Raw genomic sequence first — 19719 nt, 5'->3', positions numbered from 1 at the left:
AAACTGAAATATTAGAAATAATAGATATCAATCGTTGTTCACTAGCAACGGTGCCAAAATTTGATTGTACTTTTACAATGGTATTTTTAAAAAGATGTTTTCAATAAAAACTTGGAAAATCGATAATCAAATAAATAAAAATTGATTTTCCACAATCGTGGCAAGTACTGGTGGAATCCACTGGGAACAAGACGATATTCAAAAGTAAATCTAAATATTTCACTTTATTAATATTAAAAGATGTCTACAACTACAAGTTACACTAACTATGAATTAACTAAAGAAATTATAAAATTGAAACTATGCTGCTTAAGCACTCCTTCAAGTCTACAAGGGCATTTTTGTCTTTTCACCATATATAAATTCACACTCTCAGCATAAATGCACTTTTTTGACCTGCAGTATGCTTGTTAACCTATAAAATGAAAATTGCTAAGTCAGTAAATAAAATTATGATAATTAATTCAAAAATTACACTAGAACTAATTCTAAAAAAATTAGCAACTATTACTACTTTGTAATTAAAATAAAACTAAACTAAAATGTGAATTATAATAAAAGTAATTAATTTAATCTAAACTAATTATGCTAAGCTCTAAAATCTAACTATGAAATATGCAAAAAACTATTAAAAAATAAAAAAAATTAATTGGTTACTGAAGTGTTTGTTTTGCCCTCGCGATAGTGCACGAATGACTCTCTAACAAACTTTCAAAAATAGGAAGTTGAAGGGCCAAAACAGATCCAAAATTTCTAAAATTTGTTTTGTTGGATTCCTGCCATGTGCAGAAATTTGGCCCTTTTTATAGATTCAAAAATTTATCTGGAAGCTCTAGATATAATTGTTTTAAGATCAATCAAAATCTAAAAATTTGTCGGTCCCGAATTTGAACTTTTAAAAAACCGATTTTTAAAAAATGTTTAAAAATCAAACCAAATCAACTCCAAATGAGTTGAAATTTGGTTTGCAAACAGTAGACACGTGGATGAAGAGAATAGAAGTAATTTTTCAGAAAAAACTTGAAAAATTGCACATAAAATGACCAGTGCAAATGACTGCAAAATCGGGTTCCAAAATTCAATTAAAATGCATTCAGTTCATGCACTACTGAATTTAGGCTTATGCAATAACAGATCTACACTCTACACTATTAATCAGAATTAATTATGCTAGACATTATGTTAAATCTAACAAAACAAAACCTAAGTTATCGTAAAAGACTTACTTTAACAACAAATAAATACACCATGAGATTATATGAACATACCTAAACTAACATTGATGCTCTCTAAGGTGAGTGCAACCTAAGGTTAAACATGCTGATATGAAAACCTACCCATTAATAAAAATAAAATATGCAAAACATAAAGGAGCACATACACTTATTCCACTTACCTGACTAAGCTAACCTAAATGCTATGTCATATGAGTCGTCCCCTAGGTGAGACCTAATTAACATTGAAGAACATAATAAAATGCAAATAAAGAATGAAATATAATCTACTATCTAATCTACTTATTATGCAATGTTAATTAGTGAATGCATACACTCCTTTACACACTTAATTCAAAAATTTCCTAAAAAAATTTAATACAATGTGCAATGAATTATACTATGTCAAATCACTATGTTAAAGGGTCATAAATGCATATTTAAGCTAAATGGTAATTATGTGGGCCTATAACATCCTTCCTAAATTTTTCTTTGACCTTTCAAAGCAAAAAATGCCAAACTTGGAGGGCTCCACACGTTTTTGACTAAGCTCTAGAATTGCAGAGAATAACACCTCCCTTTAAGTAAAGTGCATTTGAATTTGAAAGCAAAGGTTTGGAATTTAAAACACTTACTTAAATTGCAAGAGGAGAAGACTCTCTTTAGGGTTGGCATCTCTAAGGAGATCCAACACCTTCCAAATTAAAACCCATAAAATATGAATTCCACGTAATTACCAAAATCGCTCTAAATGTAAAAGTCCATAATTACCCTGCATTTTTAAGAGTTAAACTAATTAAACTAAACTAAATGCATACTAACCAAAATAAAATCAATATTAAATGCATGGGTAAACTTGTACAAAAAAAAATTGTGAGTAACTATGAATTAGGAATGAGAAAATTCTAATTAAGTTAAGTATTAACTAAACCTAAATACAATGAATCTAGACTACAAAAATAAATTTCCTAAACCTAATTAGACTTTCTAAAATTATTCAACCCTTGCTGGACCAACAATGGTTGTCGTCTTCTTGGAGAAGACAACAGCCCCTGAAACACAATAAAAATGATTTTACAATAACTCCATAAAAAAAAATTGACTAAATAAAATTGCAGCAAATAAAACTAATATTTATTTACACTAATCTACTGATTAGACTCGAGTTTAGGGTTTGAAACATGAATTTTCACCTACTCCTATCTGAAAAAAAAATAGAACATACATTTTTTGGAAAATGCCAAAACTGGCTAGACTAAGATTAGCCGATTTTTATAATTTTGTAAAAAATAAAACAAATCGAAATTACTCGACACCTTAATTAATACCACACTAGATCTTAGGACATAGATAAATAGAATTTTAAGTTGCTGCCCTACTGTAAAAATAAATCAGAAAGTAAAAATGAACTTGGGTATGACTTGACTCGACAAGGGTTGACTCGATCTAATCAAGAAGAAGGGGATGATAGGACACACCTCAAGAGTTGTCTGATGATGGAGGGGGAAGAAAGAGCGGTCTTTGGTGCAAAATGACTACCCACACAACCTTGGTATTGTTGCTGCACCTCAAATGGTTGTTGCGTCGAAGTAGAACCCGAGATATGAAGAGGAAGATATGTGGTGGAAGCAAAGATGGAAGATCGGTTAGAGAGAGAACACAGTCGATCTTCAGGTGTGGTAGACGACGAACTGACTTTGAGTTGAAGGTGATACTTGTATGGCTGCAACCTGAAAAAATACAACAAAACCAAAGTAAACACATCAAACGATCATGCATATAAAGTAAGGAAGGGAGAAGAGACACAAAGTGGGCATTGGGAAGGAAAAATGGTTCACAGAGTGGTAGATAGATTGAGAAAGTAGGGAGAAGGAAAGGATTCAGAAAGAGAGGACAATAGAGAGGGTGAGAGAAAGGAAGGGGTGTTAGATCTATAGCCAAAGACCTCTGCTAGGGTTTTTCAAAATATATTTAAACCTATTACAAAGTTTTGAAATTTTCAAAAATAGGTTCAAAATAAAATTATTTGCTAGGCCCCACTTCCTGAGAAGGTTTTATGCAATTATTCATCTTTTGGACCTTGGATCACGTGTGTATTGGATTAGAGTCATTTAAGAACTGATCTATGATCCAAAAGTAGGCTCTTGGGTCAGATTTGGATCCACTTTGCCTTGAAAACAGCTCTAGAACCATAAAAATGCTCTATTTTTATCGATTTAACTCTGATTTGAGTAAAATTCAAACCATAGCTCCTTCACACCTAAATACACCAATACATGGGTTTTAATCCTTAAAATTACACAAAAATACATGAATAATATATGAAAATGATATGCATTTCATGCATCATCAATTATGTTGCCATAAATGTGCATATCATAAATACAAACTTTTGAAGTTATTTTGATGTTTCGTTAACATGATCATGTGCATGTTTGGATGTTATGCATGAGATGAATTATTAAAGCAAAATGCATGTTGCAAGCAAGTGTTTGTATGCATATGCAATTTGTTTTATATAGATATTCTGAATTGCGTGTGAATAAATGTGCATTGTGGACATGTTTCAATAGTTATGTGTGTGCATGTTCACTGAGAATTTTGTTTAAGATGCATCGGTGGTTGGATGTGAACCACTGTAGGCCATGTGGGCCAAGAGCATGTGTTGCTCTAAGATTAGTGTTGTGCATTGCAAAAATCACTTTTGAAATTATTGGCATTCTAAATTAATTGCATTGTTAATTTGTAATAGGCCAGGATCCCATGTTGTGTTTTGCATGTTGATTTACAAAATGATTCTTTTGTAAAGAACTCGACTTTTATTAAAAAGATAAAAGACATATAACACTGTAATTAATATTTTTCTTCCTTGATGTCCCTTCTATCGTGTGAGAATCTTAGATGGTGGTTTTAGGAAAACTATGAAGATACTAAAACTCCATGTGTGATTGTGCCTCTTAACCCGATACGGTGGTTCACCTCCTGACCATGGTTTTAGAGAGTTTCAGCCACTTTGTCTGGGGTTGGTGTTGTGACACAGCTGTTGTTGTTGGTATACCAAAAAAGTGGCATCAATAGATGCTGATTTCTAATATTTCTATAGATGGTGTTGATTCCTGATATCGGTTGAAGAACAAGTGTGAAACCTGATAATAAAATATAAATTGTGTGTTAAGCTACAATTGAGAACCTATCTTGGACTTCGGGTGTAACACCCCAATTTTTAAATCTCAAAAAAATGGTGGATATTTTTTTAAAATACTTTTAAATCCTTTAACAAAATAGCAACGAAAAAATTCTATCGAGACTAAAACTTGGCGTGCTACTTCTCGAATACATTCATAACCATACAACCATGAAATTAAAAATTCAAATATTCTTGAATCAAATTTAAAAGTCCATAATCATCCAAAAATAATTGCAATTATCTAATCCATAATTAAATCTAAATAAAATATCAGTCTAAATCCAAAACATCAGAGGTATGGGAAAGGTATGGCTCAGCCCCCGTCGTAGCCTCATGCCATCGCATGTATGTCCTACTCACTTCCTAAAAAATATTAAAATCAAAGGGTGAGACATACAATGTCTCTGTAGGGTAGAGTTATACTAAACAAGTAAAGTAGAAATTGCATATAACTTTTTATAATAAATCAAATTAAATCTAAAATAATTCAAGTGAGCATACTATTAGTAAAAACATCAAATATGCATCATTCATTTCAACTTAAGCAGGTAAAATGGATAAATAGTTAAAAATGTATGTACTTACCAATGTAAAAGTCATTCATATGCATGAACTGGTTTTTATCTTTAATTATATTTTCTTTCTTAGATGATGCATGTTATGCCTAGCTAATGCATATACATTTAAGTTTCACTTCTTAGACCATAAGTACAAACATAGGCAGACACTTGGATCAGGGACATGACATAGGCAGTATTTTCATACAGAGGTGGCTTTAGCTTGATCGGGCACCATTCACCAATTATCGGTGAGGGACGACAAAAGCGAGAGAGACTCCCAACACCTCTATTCTGATGCATTAAAATTTTACTCATGAGTTTATTTTCCCTACATTACAGTCTAATGCAGAGGGTTCTTCTATCTTCATGGATAGTGAGGAGCAACCTTTTGTACTCAAAATAAAGTTTCATGAAGCCAGATGTACCACTTGCCCTCTTCTTGCAAGCCCTTACTTTAATGTTGCATGTTTTACTTATTTAAATTAAATGTTTTACCTACAACATTATGATTGAATCCATTATGAGGATTCGGCCACTTTAGGGCAATGGATGCATTTATTAGAGCATTGCATTTAATAACATATTAATTTTTATGCTTTGTAAACACACATGTGTGTACATAAGCAATGCAATAAATATTCATAACTTGTATGCATTCAGACATTCACATCATCATCGTCATTACAAGGATATGCATAAATATACAACAAGGATATCGTTTAAGCAATTTCAATAAAATATGCAAGTCAAACCTTTCAGTCCCTTAGCACATAGTTACATAGGCAAACACATCTCATTAATTAAACATTCATTTATGCCTCAACATTGGCATATCATCCCCTGTATACAATCAAACTTTTGTAGCATACATACAGTCTGCATATTGTTCGTAAAGGTATGCACATTCATGAATAAATTTACGTAAGTGTTTGGGATTTGGTCATTAGACCAGTCCAAACTTGCGAAAGATCCAACTCTGTCTAATTGTTACAGAGTTTACAAAAAATTATTCAGTCAGTCAAAAAAGTTGAATTTTTCACAGTTTGAAGTAAATTTTGTCAGCTTTTCAGATCTGCAAACCATTTATAAAAAATTACTTGTATAAGAAAGTTATGAATGTTTTATTATAGACCTATACTTTTTTGTTTTGACTATCACAGAACAATGTTAAGTCCATGAACAGAGCCCAAAATTTTACAATACATGTAAATTTTTTGTTAGATTTCCAACATAATAAACTGCTCGTTAAAACTCCTCCGAACAAGGGAGATACAAGTGATTTATTGGTCGGGTGTCAGGCCAGAAATACGTAATACCGGGTATTTGTATTCAGGTGGGGGCCAAAATGAGTCACCTGAATCCATATCTCCATTTTTTTTTGCATGAATTAAATCAAAAAAATTATAAAATTCATACTATACTAAGTTAAAATAATCTACAATGGACAAATCTATTTTTCTCAGCCGTTTGGCTAGAAAAATAGACCTGTCTCACACATGGCTTGATTTCTTAGAAATAATTTTTGGAAAATTACATAATTTACTAAGTAAAACATAAAATTTTCCTATGAATGATAATAAAGAAAGTGTGCAATAATTATAGAATATCAGCATGCATATACTCTACAAATTACAATTAAATTTTGCATGGACTTAATTAAGTATATCATGGCTTTCACTAAGTTTACCATTTTTTTTCTAAGAAACCCGATAAAACCAATTATGTAATATCTAAGAATTTTGACCATGAAAATTCTTCATATTTTTATAGAACGTCTATGATAATATGTTCTACTAACCCAAATCAAGATTTACAGAAAAATCATGGCATAACCTAAGTATTTTGAAATTCTATGGTTTTATTTTTTAAGAAATCGATTTTTGGGAAAAATATGTTTTCTAAAGGGGTTTTATCTAAAAAACCCATTCTATTTTCATAATTTTATAGCCCTAAGCCAAACCCATGTGTGTGAGGCTTGGTTTAGGGTCTGTGCTTATGAAAAAATGATAAAATTTGTGCCACAAATTCTGTTTCACAAGTAGAGCATAGATCCCCCTACCTCTTTTATACGAAATTCGATCCTAAGCACGTAAAGTATTTTCCTCGCACAAACTGGCCACTCCACATGAACCATGGCTTTGCACACGAACTGTTAAAGCTCCCTTCATGCACGTGTAACTCTTCCTTGCAGAGCCAAGGGTGAAACACCAAAGACATGGTGTAGGAAAAGGAGAGAGAAGAGAAGAGAATTTAGGAGAGAGAAAGGGATTTGGAAAAAAATAAAAAGGGAACAAATGGGGGGAGCATGAGCCCCTCCTCCCTTTTTTGTAGACCTTAGATTAGGTCAAGATCTGGAGCTCATCATATCCCTCGATCTAATCTTGGCTAAGTTTCTAAATCTAAGTTTATACTACTTGCCTTTTCTCTTTTCTTTAATTCTCTTTTTCTTATTTTTTCCTAGCATAGTATATAGTGTATATACTATATATATTATATACTATATTTATTATAGTATATGCTACATAAATAGGAAAGGGGTGGGTCGACCCCCATGGGTTGGCCTCCCTTTCCTTTTTGAAGAAATTTTCAACTTGCTTGCTTGGCAAGCAAGTTGACTAGATATTTTCTTCTTTTTTTTCTTCCTCCTTTCTTTCTTTTTTCCTTTTTCTTTCATTGGTCCAGCCCTTGCTAGACTTTTTTAGACTTCTCTAAGGTTGGTGCCCCCCCTTATGGGCTTAGTTTTTGAAAAAAGGAAACTTTGACTTATTTGCCACTTTTAATTTTTTTTGGTAAGTTTTAATTTTACTTGTTTTTAAAGTTCATTTTTCTTTATTATAATTTAAAGTTTAAATTAGGATGCCACATAGGATGGGATGGCTCACCTATAGACTTCTACCATTTTATGAAACTTGGTTAATTATTTGAAATTTATTCCATGAAATTCTAATTTAATTCAAATTAAATTCAAATGAAATCTTTCATAAATGAAAATGCAAATTTATATGAAATGTTAATAAATGAAATTTAAGTTAAGTCTACACCTTTTTAAATTCCATTAATAAATTTTTGAATTTTCATATAACTAAATTATTTATTTAAATTTATCCTTTAAGGGTAAATTCAAATTTTCTTAGAAATAATTTCTTAAAAATTCGAACTCAATAGGGTCGATGAGACCCTGGGGCGTGTAGGTATTTTTTTCATACACTTAAACATTTTTTTCTAAATCCCATGAACCCTATAGCACAATACTTAAGTCAAATTATCATTATGAAATTTCTCTTTTAAAACTATCATTTTCTCAAAAATGCATTTCAAAAATGATTTCTACCAAGGTCGGCAGGACCTGTTGTCATTTTAAATATTTGATTTCATTTTGGTTTTGTAGATTAGATTTTAAACTAAATTCAAATTTATTGAATTCACATTATATACATATCAAGTTATCCTAAATTCGTCTGAAATCCCATTTGACTTTATTTCAATAAAATTTATCAGTTATTTTATTAAATTTTATCTTTTTCAAAAATTTGATTCTAAATGCGAATTTCACTTAAATCAACTCGAATGAACTTTAATTTTTTATAGCATATTTCTTATATTTTATTTTAGACTAATTTATATGTGTATACTTCTTTCTCATAAAATTCATTATTATTATTATTATTATTATATTCATTAAAAATATCCTAAAGAATTCACAGGTATTATTTCTAGATTCAATTGAAGGTTCCAAATTCAATTTCCACAAAATATACAAATTATTGTATTATTCCAAACTTGAATTAACATTCAATTAAGTTTTAATTTAGATTCGAATCAAACTCAAATCTAATTATAGTATTCAAGACATATTTATTAAATTCGAATTCAAATTTAAATCCAATTAAAAATCAAAATCTTGTTTCAGAATAAATTCTTAACTTGGATTTTATTCTGAATCCTGATAAATGCTCTAATTGTAATTTAATTTTTATCTTAATTTTAAATAATATTTTAGCCTTAATTCAATGTTATTTCTCGTAAAACATAAAAAATTTATGGGTTTTACATAAGGAATTATAGTGCCCATTTTGAGTATATGCAGGTTTAATGAAAAATGAAACTAAACTTGTGTGCATTTAATAGGGACATGCATGTAATAGAGAACTTTAATAATAACTTAATAATTTATTTATGCATGTGCATTAAAATCATTCATATTTATTATTCTATATTAGTTCATGCATTCTTATTTATTCTGTTTCATGTGAGATATTGTTATTGCATGATAATTACTTTTAAATGCTTAAATGGTAATTGAAGTATGAGCTTGTTGTAGTTATGTTCCTCTGAAAACTTGCATGAATTTGATTTATGCTTTTGCTTGGCTATTTGAATTTTTAGAGGAATTTATACAAAGAATTTTTTATTCTTACCCAGTACTCCCTATATTTTTTATAGGATCTGGAGCTTAGTGATGAGAACAACTGCCACAGGGAGCCTACAAGACTACGTGACTTTTGTTATTTTTGGACAGTGTGGCTCTAGAATTTTAAACTTTAACTTACTTCTGTTCTCAGACTTTGATTATTGATTAATAAAGTTAGTTGTTTTGATTGGTTGGTTCAGTGTAAAGATCTCTTATGGTTTGGAATTTGGTTAAGTCTATGAGGCCCCGAATCCTTGGGTTTTGGTTTCCGCAATTATCTTTTAAAAAAATTTACTTTTCAACAGAGATGAGTTGGGGTCGTTACAGAATTGGTATCAAAGTCAAACCACAAAATCTTGCATTTGAACTATTTTTGTTTACCAAATTGTCTTTTGGTATTTAAGCCCTATCAAAATTTGTCAGAAAGTAACAACTCGTACTTCAGAGTAGTCTTTATCATTGGTAAGAGCTACTTGGTATTTTTATCCTTACTTTTATGAAATTGTTTAATTTTCATGTTGTTGACCGTAGGGATAGCTTAATTTAATTCCTTATGTATAAATTAAGAAATTTATGTGATTATATGGTTGTGTTTTATAGGGATCAATCCTAAGGGGGTTAGGTCTGATCAGGTACATATTCTAATAATTTGTAATATTTTAGATATATACCCATACCCGATCTTTGACTTCTGGTGCTCTCGTTGACTAGCAAAAGCAGAGAGATTTCATTGTGAGTTCCCTCAACATTCTGAAGATGACAATAACCACACACGTCCAGACATAGGTGGCACAATAGATGACATGTGTTCATCCTACCGAGGTCACTCTAAACCCCGACGTTGTCACGTTTGAGATGTCTCAGATGTTAGATCCACCAACCTTCTCTCAGAAGTCCAACCTAGAGGTAGCTGAGAGCTAGGTCGAGTAGATTAAGAGAACATTCTACATCTTGTCTTGCTCGAGGACAGGCAAACTGACTTTGGCACGTACCAATGGAAGGGTGATGCCAAAAAATGGTGGGACACCCTACGACGGGTGAAGTACACTAGAGTGGAGGACATCCCCTGAGAGACATTCAAGGAGGAATTCCTAGAAGCATACTTCCCTGCCTATGTCCGGGAGCGTATACAATAACAATTCCTCGAGCTGGTTTAGAGGAACATGAGTTTGGTGGACTATACCACCAAATTTCAGATCTTGGAGCGCCACTACCCGAACTTGTTCATTGATGATAAGTGGTGTAAGTTTTTGAAATAGAATTTTAAAACAATATTTTTAATAAAAACAGTGTGAAAGCTAGACACCAAATACTAAAAATCGGCTTGCGCGAGTGGTGGAGTCCGGGTCGATCTTAGGGAATGGGAGACACATTTTGTATTCCACAAAAAAATAATCTACTCTTTATTGCCTTAAAAAATAAAAAATAATTAATTAACTAAGAGTGTGGCCCTCTGTGGAGGGCTTAAACAAATAAAAATAAGTTAAGTAGCCTTATTACACACCCAGAATAAATGAATAATTCCTAAGCTAAAAATAAAAGAAAAGGGGCTTCAATGCTTGAGCTTCTAGTCCCTTTTTATCTTCACGACTTCCCTCTTTTGCTTGTTCTCAAACTTTATTGATTGATGAATGGTTCAACTAAGGACTCAAAGGGTCGTTTGAGGGGACCTTAGAGGGCTCTTTAGGGATATTTTTAAGAGCCTATCGCACGTCCAACCACTTACCTGCAGAATAAAAATCACAAAGCACGACAGAACAAAGAGAAACTAGACAAAAAATCAATGTTAATTTGAAAAAAATCATAAAAAAAAAGAATCTAATTACTAATAACAAACTAACTATACGTAACAATTATGAACTAACATGTAACAAACTAAAGCACTAAATGACAAAATAAGTTAACTAACTAACAATAAAAAAATAAATGCTAACCGAATTACAAGAATCAACTAAAACAAACTATTAAACTAAATACAAGATTAATAACTAACAATCAAACGAATGACAAAGAATAAAACATGCTATATGGTCGTCAAATCTGAAACGAAAACTATGTAATCTAATTAATTAATAACTAACTTACTCGAATGAAAACTGGAAAACAAGAATCGGCTAGACTTAAATTAATCTAAGCTTATTACTCTAATTAAACTAAGCTAATGGCATTAATGTAAGAATAACACTCAACTAATTGCTGGAAAGAAAAACACAAATTAACATGGAATTTAAAAACCACAAATTAAAAAAGATTAACTATTATTATCTAAATCAACTAAAAATTAAATCTATCTAAAAACGATACTTAATAAATTAGCAACTAAATCCTAATCTAAATACAAGAAATAAAACATCTAAGAATGGAAATAAACTTAACTAACTGATGGAAACAATAAATAAATTTAATCTATTTTGTTGAATAAATAAAAAAACTAAATAATGATTATTCTATCTATCGATTTCTAATGTAATAAAATACTATTTAACATTAATTGAAACTAAACAAAACTAATCCAACATGCTAAAAGCAGCAAAGGCATGATTTGATTAATAAATAAACTAACTTATTAATGAAAATAAACAAGAAAGATTAGATCTAAGCATCAAAAATAAAAAACTAACTAAAAAAATTATAAAACCCTAATCGGCTAGCATGATTAAATCTAATATGAATTTTAATTAAACAAATGTATAACTAATGAAAGCAACTAACTAATTCTAATAAAAGACAACACTTGACGTGAATTTAATTTAAGAACTAACTATATAAAAAAATACTACTATCCAACTCAACGTTTAAATCAAGGAAAATGGCTAAACTAAACTATTATATATATATATATATATATATATATATATATATATATATATATTAGATAATAAAACTAAAACTAATCTAATCTATATGCAATAAATATACAACAACAACTATGCCTTCATCCCAAAACAATTGGGGTCGGCAATATGAACCAAAAAAGAAAATCATTCTGGGTCTTCCACATGAATCCTTCTCCTCCAATCATTTCTATCCAATGCCATGTCCTCGATGAGGTTCAAAGCATTCATATCCTTTTCTATCATCTCTATCCAAGTCTTCTTAGGCCTACCCTGACCTCTTTTAACTAATATATTTTCTCATTTCTCCATCCTTCTAATTGGAGCATCATTAGGCCTTCGATGAATATGTCCAAACCACCGTAAACGATTTTCTCTCATCTTATTTCATTGGATTCAATGCCTACCTTCTTACGTATCTTCTCATTTTGAATCTTATCTTTTATTGTATTTTCACACATACATCTAAGCATACGCATCTCAGCTACATTCATTTTTTGAATATGATGTCTCTTGGCAGCCCAACATTCCGTACCATATAGTAAAGCGGGCTTAATTGTCATCCTATAAAACTTTCCCTTCAACCGTAATGGCATTCTAAGATCACACAACACTCCAGTTGTACTTTTCCATTTCATCCACCCAACATTTATCCTATGATTTACATCTTCATCAATTTCTCCATACTTTTGAATGATAGATCCCAAAGATTTGAAACAGTCATCCACCGGTATTTCTTGCTCACCAAGCTTCACTACACTCCCATCACTACTTCGTTGCTTACTAAACCAACATTCCATATATTCTGTCTTACTCTTACTCAACTTAAAACCTCTTGCTTCCAATGTCTGTCTCCATAATTCTAACTTAGCATTAACCCCACCTTTAGACTCATCAATCAAAACAATATCATCAGCAAACAACATACACCACGGCACATTTTCTTGAATGGATCTCGTAAGCTGATCCATCACTATAGCAAATAGGAAAGGGCTTAATGCAGATCCTTGATGTAACCCAACCGTTATAGGAAAATTGGTTGTCACCCCTCCACAAGTGCGGACATTGGTAACTACTCCTTCGTACATATCTTTAATTATACTAATGTACTTGAGAGAAACACTTTTCTTCATCATTGTCCACCAGAGAACATCCCTAGGTACTCTATCGTATGCCTTCTCCAAATCAATAAAAACCATATGCAAATCTTTGTTCCTCTCTCTATATCTCTCAATAAGTTGTCTAAAAAGATGTATAGCTTCCATAGTTGATCTTCCAGGCATAAAACCAAATTGATTCTCTGATATCATGACAACTTTCCTTAACATATACTCAATCACCCTCTCCCAAAGTTTCATAGTATGACTCATGATTTTTATACCACGATAGTTTTATATGCAATAAATATGCATTGATCAAATAAACTATATGCAATGATATGATGTATGTATGTAAGAACTAAAACTACAGAAAGACAGGGGAGAAGAAACATACCTTCCGATGCATTTTCGATTAAGGGGTTGAGAAAAAGAAAGTGGTCTTAACTTTGAGCTGCACTTGCCTCCGTTGAGTGGGGGTAAGAAGAACTGGCCCCAGAGAAATGTTAGAAGCAAGACAAAACGGGGGGAGAAAGGAAGAGATCGAGGGAGAACTGATTGAGAACGAAAAAAGAAGGAGGAAGAGAAGGGAAGAGGGAGAAGAGGCCTACAAATTTTCAAGAGGGAAAAACATGGGCTGCTACTAAGAAAATAATATTTATACTAAAAATTCTAGGTTACACAATTTATATGAAAATTCTGATAATTTTCAAAAATTCCAAAAAGAGTCTTCCTCTAAAAACATATTTTCCAAAAAAGAGACTACTTCTAAACTGATTACAATAATTATTCTAACTCCTAATATAATTAAACTATAAATTAAAAACTCCTAAACTAATCAAAACACTAAAAAATGCAGGAAAAAACTTAAACTATATGTTTTTTTCTTTTATTTTCAATTTAAAGTACTTTCTCAAAAACACTGATAAGAATGAGTTTTTAATGCAATTTTTCATTGGATCATGCATAAAATAGTATGAATAAAATACAAAATATATGCATGATCAAATTCTCCCATGCTTATCATTTGCTAGTCCTCGAGCAAACTGACCCTAAACAAAAAGCAAAAGACAAACTAAACAAAGCAAAACCCTAACTCACTTTCATAGGAATCACAGTTGATTTAGCATATACAACAAGCCTTTTAAACCCCTAGGTTACCCCAGTGGATGAGTAAGGTCTCATGAGAGTTTGCAGTTATGCTACCCACAAACATCTATGTCATGTATACATAAAGATTTCAACTTCACGAAGTATTAGGTAGTTAAGGAGTTTGTTTTCACGAATATTTCATGTAATTACACTTTCAAAACATATTTAGAGTCTTTATATGCCACCACAAAGTAAAAACCTTTTCTTTTACATTTCTAAGAAAAATCATAATCATTTATGATTTAATCTCGGAAAATCAAATATACACGTCATTGTTTATTTATCCTCATGTTTTCACATAGGTTTCTTAAAAATTATTCCTAAGCAGTGAACTTTATCTTTATGCTCATGATTTTCTTTTTTTCCTTTTTTTTATATTTTTAATTTGTTCCACACTTTTTTTTTCCTTTTTTTTTAGTACTATATCAAATTTCCAGTTTTCATGACCCGTGTAACGAGCTTTGGGTTAGTGACTCTCAAGCGAGACGACCTTAGGGCACCATATACAAAGTATCCCTCGGACTTAATTACTTGAGTCACTAGACTTTCTATTTTCATACTTTTACGTATAGATTGCTTCTTGTCATATGCAATATCAATATCTATTAGGCTCTCTATAAAGTCCATGTAACGGGCTTTCGAGCCAGTGAATCCCATGCCAGATGGCTTTAGGGCACCAAGTGTAAACACTCCTCAGGCTCTACTTGCTCGAACCAAATAGGCTACAGATATCAACTTAGACAAAGAAATGATTTTCTTCATTATCCTTTTTGGCATGGGAATCAAACACTTCAACTTATGTCTGAACCTAGCTACTGAGGAATACGAAGACCTCAAACAATTAAACGTATGCTCTTTTTTACTTTTGAGCTCATATTTTCAATGTTTGTTTATTTGCTTAGTTTTCAAAAATAAAACTATGCATATTCATACTTATGATTTAAAATAAACTCTAGCAAGCATCTATCGTCATTTCTTTGAAATCCACATAAATAACCACATTTTTCTAGATCAGTATCAGAAAAAAAAATCATGGAGCTTAAAAATTCTCTAAAAATATTAGATTATGTAAAGTATTTATATAAGATCAAACTCATTCCTTAAAAACCTAATTTTTATGAGTTTTCATCAGTGCAAATACATGAACAGAAAGACAAATATTTGGGTGTACGAACTACACCCTCCCCCATGCTTGAATGATACTATCCTCAGTGGCACTCCCCCATGCTTACATGAAACTAGATTAATGCACACTATGGAACAAAAGACATGCAAGGGATGGAGTAGAAGTCACCTAATCCGTGCTATGAAATTTGCCCTGTCATCTGTAACTCATAAATCATATATATCCTCAAAATAATGAAATATATACATGATCTATCATATATGCTCATAAAACAAAAAGAAGCAAAAACTACTTGATTACTAATATTACAACAATAGTATGGGTTGCCTCTCATAAAGCGCTAAATTTTACGTCTTCAGGATGGATCTCTGGTGACTCTCCATCATCCATGAGATCAATGGACTGATAGTCATGCTCAATCGGGAGGTCTGAGATATATGGTCTCATCTTTTGTTTTGTCCACTATGTTTCCTAAAAGTTGACTCTTCTGGACCCTGAAATGGTTCTTTTCTCTACTAGGAATGAGATTAGCCTCCACACATATTTGAAAATCTTTTGGACACTTGTGGGGACTCTTCTTAAATAATAAGCCATGAACCAAAGTATCATTCATACATCTCTCCAACTGTGATGGATCAAAATGCTTTCATTGAGGATGAGTGCCCTCCACATGAAAACATTCATCATTTTCTATCGTTCTCATAGAAGTATCAAATATATTTATCTACAATCGCTTATTGCCAAAAGAAACATCCATCTCCCCAGTATGACAGTCAATACATGCATTGACAGTGGCCAAGAATGGTTTGCCAAGAATTATGGGGGTCCAATGATCGACATCAGTACCTTCCATATCCAGAACGAGAAAATCAATAGGGAAATAAAAGTCTTCGACCATGACTAACACATCTTTCAAGATTCTTCAAAGACACTTGGTGGACATATCGGCCAACTATAGGATGATCGAGGTGGGTTTTAGATCTCCAATCCCAAAAATGTTGTAAAGGAAACCCAATAATATATTCACACTAGCCCCAAGATTGAGCAAAGCACGCTCGATGGTCATGTTCCCAATGACACAAGAGATGATTGATTCCCCTGGATCCTTCAGTTTAGGTAGGGCTTAGTGTTGAAACATCGAGCTCACCTGCTCAGTCAGGAAGTTCTTCTTGGGCAACGATCTTGATTTTCTTTTCTGGGTGCAAAGTTCTTTGAGAAACTTTGCATAGACAGGTACTTATTGGATGGCATCGAGCAGAGGGAGGTTTATGTGAACATGCTTGAATATCTCAAGCATTTCTTACATTTTTTCTCCCTGCTTGCCAAAAAATTTAGGTCTCTCTAAAGCCTCAGGAAAGGAGGCTTTAGGTATATATGATCTAGAAGGCTCAGATGGAGGATCCCTTCCACTTTTCTAGGTTATCTCAATAGGGACTGACTGCTCAACAATTTGTCTCTCTCTTTCTTCTGTAGTCTCCTTGGTTCTATGGAATTCCTTCTCGCTCCTGAGGGCAGTAATAGCCTGTACATGCTCATGGTGTGAGTCAGTCATATGCAGACCAGAATACATGGGTTCCTTGCCCCTCGGGTTGATGACAGACTGACTAGGAAGTGTACCCTCGCTTCACCTACTTAGTGCCTCGATGAGCTATCCCATCTGCGTATATAATTTGGTAATGAACTGTGTATGGGAGTTCAGGTTTGCCTTGATATCTAAGAAAGCCTGCAGCATCTTGTCCTTGAAGGATTGACTAGAAGCAGGCTCCTAGGATTGAGGCTGACTAAAGGAGGGTTGGGCTGAAGGGTAGCTAGATCTCTCAAAATCAGGCGCATAACCGTCTTGCCTGGGTTGATTCTGGGAAGGGATGGGGTTGTTGTTGTGGATTCCTTCATGAGAAATTGGGATGGTTTCGCCAACCTAGGTTATAAGTATTAGAATAAGGATTGGGTATGGGTTTAGCGAAACCTTGCACCACTTGAGCCTATTCCTGAACAAATTCAAGGTATTGCGGCACTGCGGGCAGTCAAAGACATGGTGTGTTGGGGTAGCACACAATGCGCACACCTGCATGGCTGGTGAGAGATTTGACAATAACTGATCAAATTTCTATGTTTGCATGCCAACCTTGTTTTGCAACTCAAGGTGTGTCCCTATCTCAAAAATCCCAGCCTTCTTCGCTCCATCATGAGCAGGTGCAACCCTCTCAGAACGTAAGGCTGAAGCATGGTGCATTGAATTCTCGCTAAGGGTCTCAAACAAAACCCATGGTTTGTCTACACTCTTCAACATAAAAATGCTCCTACAGGCTACATCAACCATCTAACAATTTTTCTCGGTCAGCCTATCATAAAAGTACTACACCAGTTGCCAACAAGGCATCTAGTGGTGGGGACACTTTCGTAGAAGATCTTTCATCATCTCCCAAGTCTCATGAAATTGTTCTCCCTCAATTTGAAAAAAACTGGTGATGGCTTTTTGAAACTGGTTCATCTTACCAATTGGAAAGTATTTCTTGAGAAACTATCTCTGCATTCATTTCCAAATGGTAATTTAAAGCCTTCAACCAGTGCTTGGCTTTGTGAAAGTGCAGTAGGATCGAGGCAACAAGCACTAGAGGGGGGTGAATAGTGCTTTTAAAAATTGTCTGCGGAATATAAACGTATTTTGCAATTTGAAAAGCAATCACACAAAGGAACGCAAGATTTTATCCTGGTTCGGTCTTTCCCGACCGACATCCAGTCCCCAAGCAAAACCCGCTTGAGATTTCCACTATTAACCTTATGTAACTACAAGATCATACAGACCAAATCCGGTCTCACTTCCAGTAACACTCCTACTGAAAGCAAACAACTCCTTTAAACCAAGGAGTTCTTCCTTTTACAGAAAATAAGTAACAACATACAATACAACCTATGAGCCTTTCTTTTGAATGCAAATAAGATGCAATTGACTTTTGAGGTTGTTGAAATACTCTACTCACGAATTCACTATCTCTTAAAGGAATTTGAGTGAAAAACTGAAGTGAAAATATCACGTGGGTGACAAAATGAATATGAGTGAAAAGCAAAGAGTGATTTATTCAAATTGATTGAATTGAAGTGCTTTTGAGTGTAAAATGCACTCATATTTATAGTTGAAAGTTTCCATACGTTGAGGGTATGAAAGGGTGTCAAAACAGTACATTTTGAACGATCAAAACGTTTGAAAAACGAAAAGACATGCCTTTTTGAAGTTTCAAGAAAAACGGCAAAATTAGTCGACTCGAACAATAGTTAGTCGACTAATAGTTAGTTATTAGTAGACTGACAGTTATCGTCGGTCGACTGATCTGTTAATCGAGCCGTTTGAAAATCTGAACTTTTGAAACTTAGTCAACTAGAGATAAAATTAGTCGAATGATAATATCATCAGTAGACTGAAAAACCTTTCAGTCGACTGCTGCTAAAATCTTCTGAAAAATATACATTCTGTCTGGTCGACTGATAAAAGCATTAGTTGACTGCTGCTAATTTTTCAAAAAACACATGTTCTGTTCAGTCGACTGATAAAACCATTAGTCGACTGCTGATAATTTTCCAGAAAACAAACATTCTGTCCAGTTGACTGATAAAACCTTCGGTCGACTAACTTGACAAAAATAACTTTTTAGAAAATATGGCGCGAAAGGATTAGTCGACTGGTAAGTCTATTGGTCGACTAATAAACACGAAAATTTAAGAAAAGAGTTGTCTAAAAAGATTTTCAAGAGGGGTTCTTTTAGAAAAGTTTTTTTCTAAAAACTTTTTAGGTAAAATGCAACCTAAATATGCACTCTAAGTAAGGCTCTTACAAGAATCTAAGATTTTTAATGAATCTAACATTTGCACACTAGTCTTCAAAGATTCTTCATTGAATTCTTCAATGTCTTCATTGCCTTAGCTGAAATGCAGTTGATTTCACTTGCTCATCATCAAAACCTTGTACTTGAAGTATCATGTATGGCTTCATTGCCGTAACAATCTTCCCCTTTTTGATGATGACAAACTTAATCAAAGATGAAACATTTAGATGCATAGATGGAGATTTTACTCCCCCTATCAATATGCTGCAAAACATTAAAAGTTAGCACATTTAAAGCACATATATCACATATTGATT

This window comes from Nuphar pumila, chromosome 5 (assembly GCF_984573655.1).
Source record: "Nuphar pumila chromosome 5, dmNupPumi1.hap1.1, whole genome shotgun sequence".
Classification (NCBI taxonomy): domain Eukaryota; kingdom Viridiplantae; phylum Streptophyta; class Magnoliopsida; order Nymphaeales; family Nymphaeaceae; genus Nuphar; species Nuphar pumila.
Note: the sequence above shows the minus strand (reverse complement) of the source record.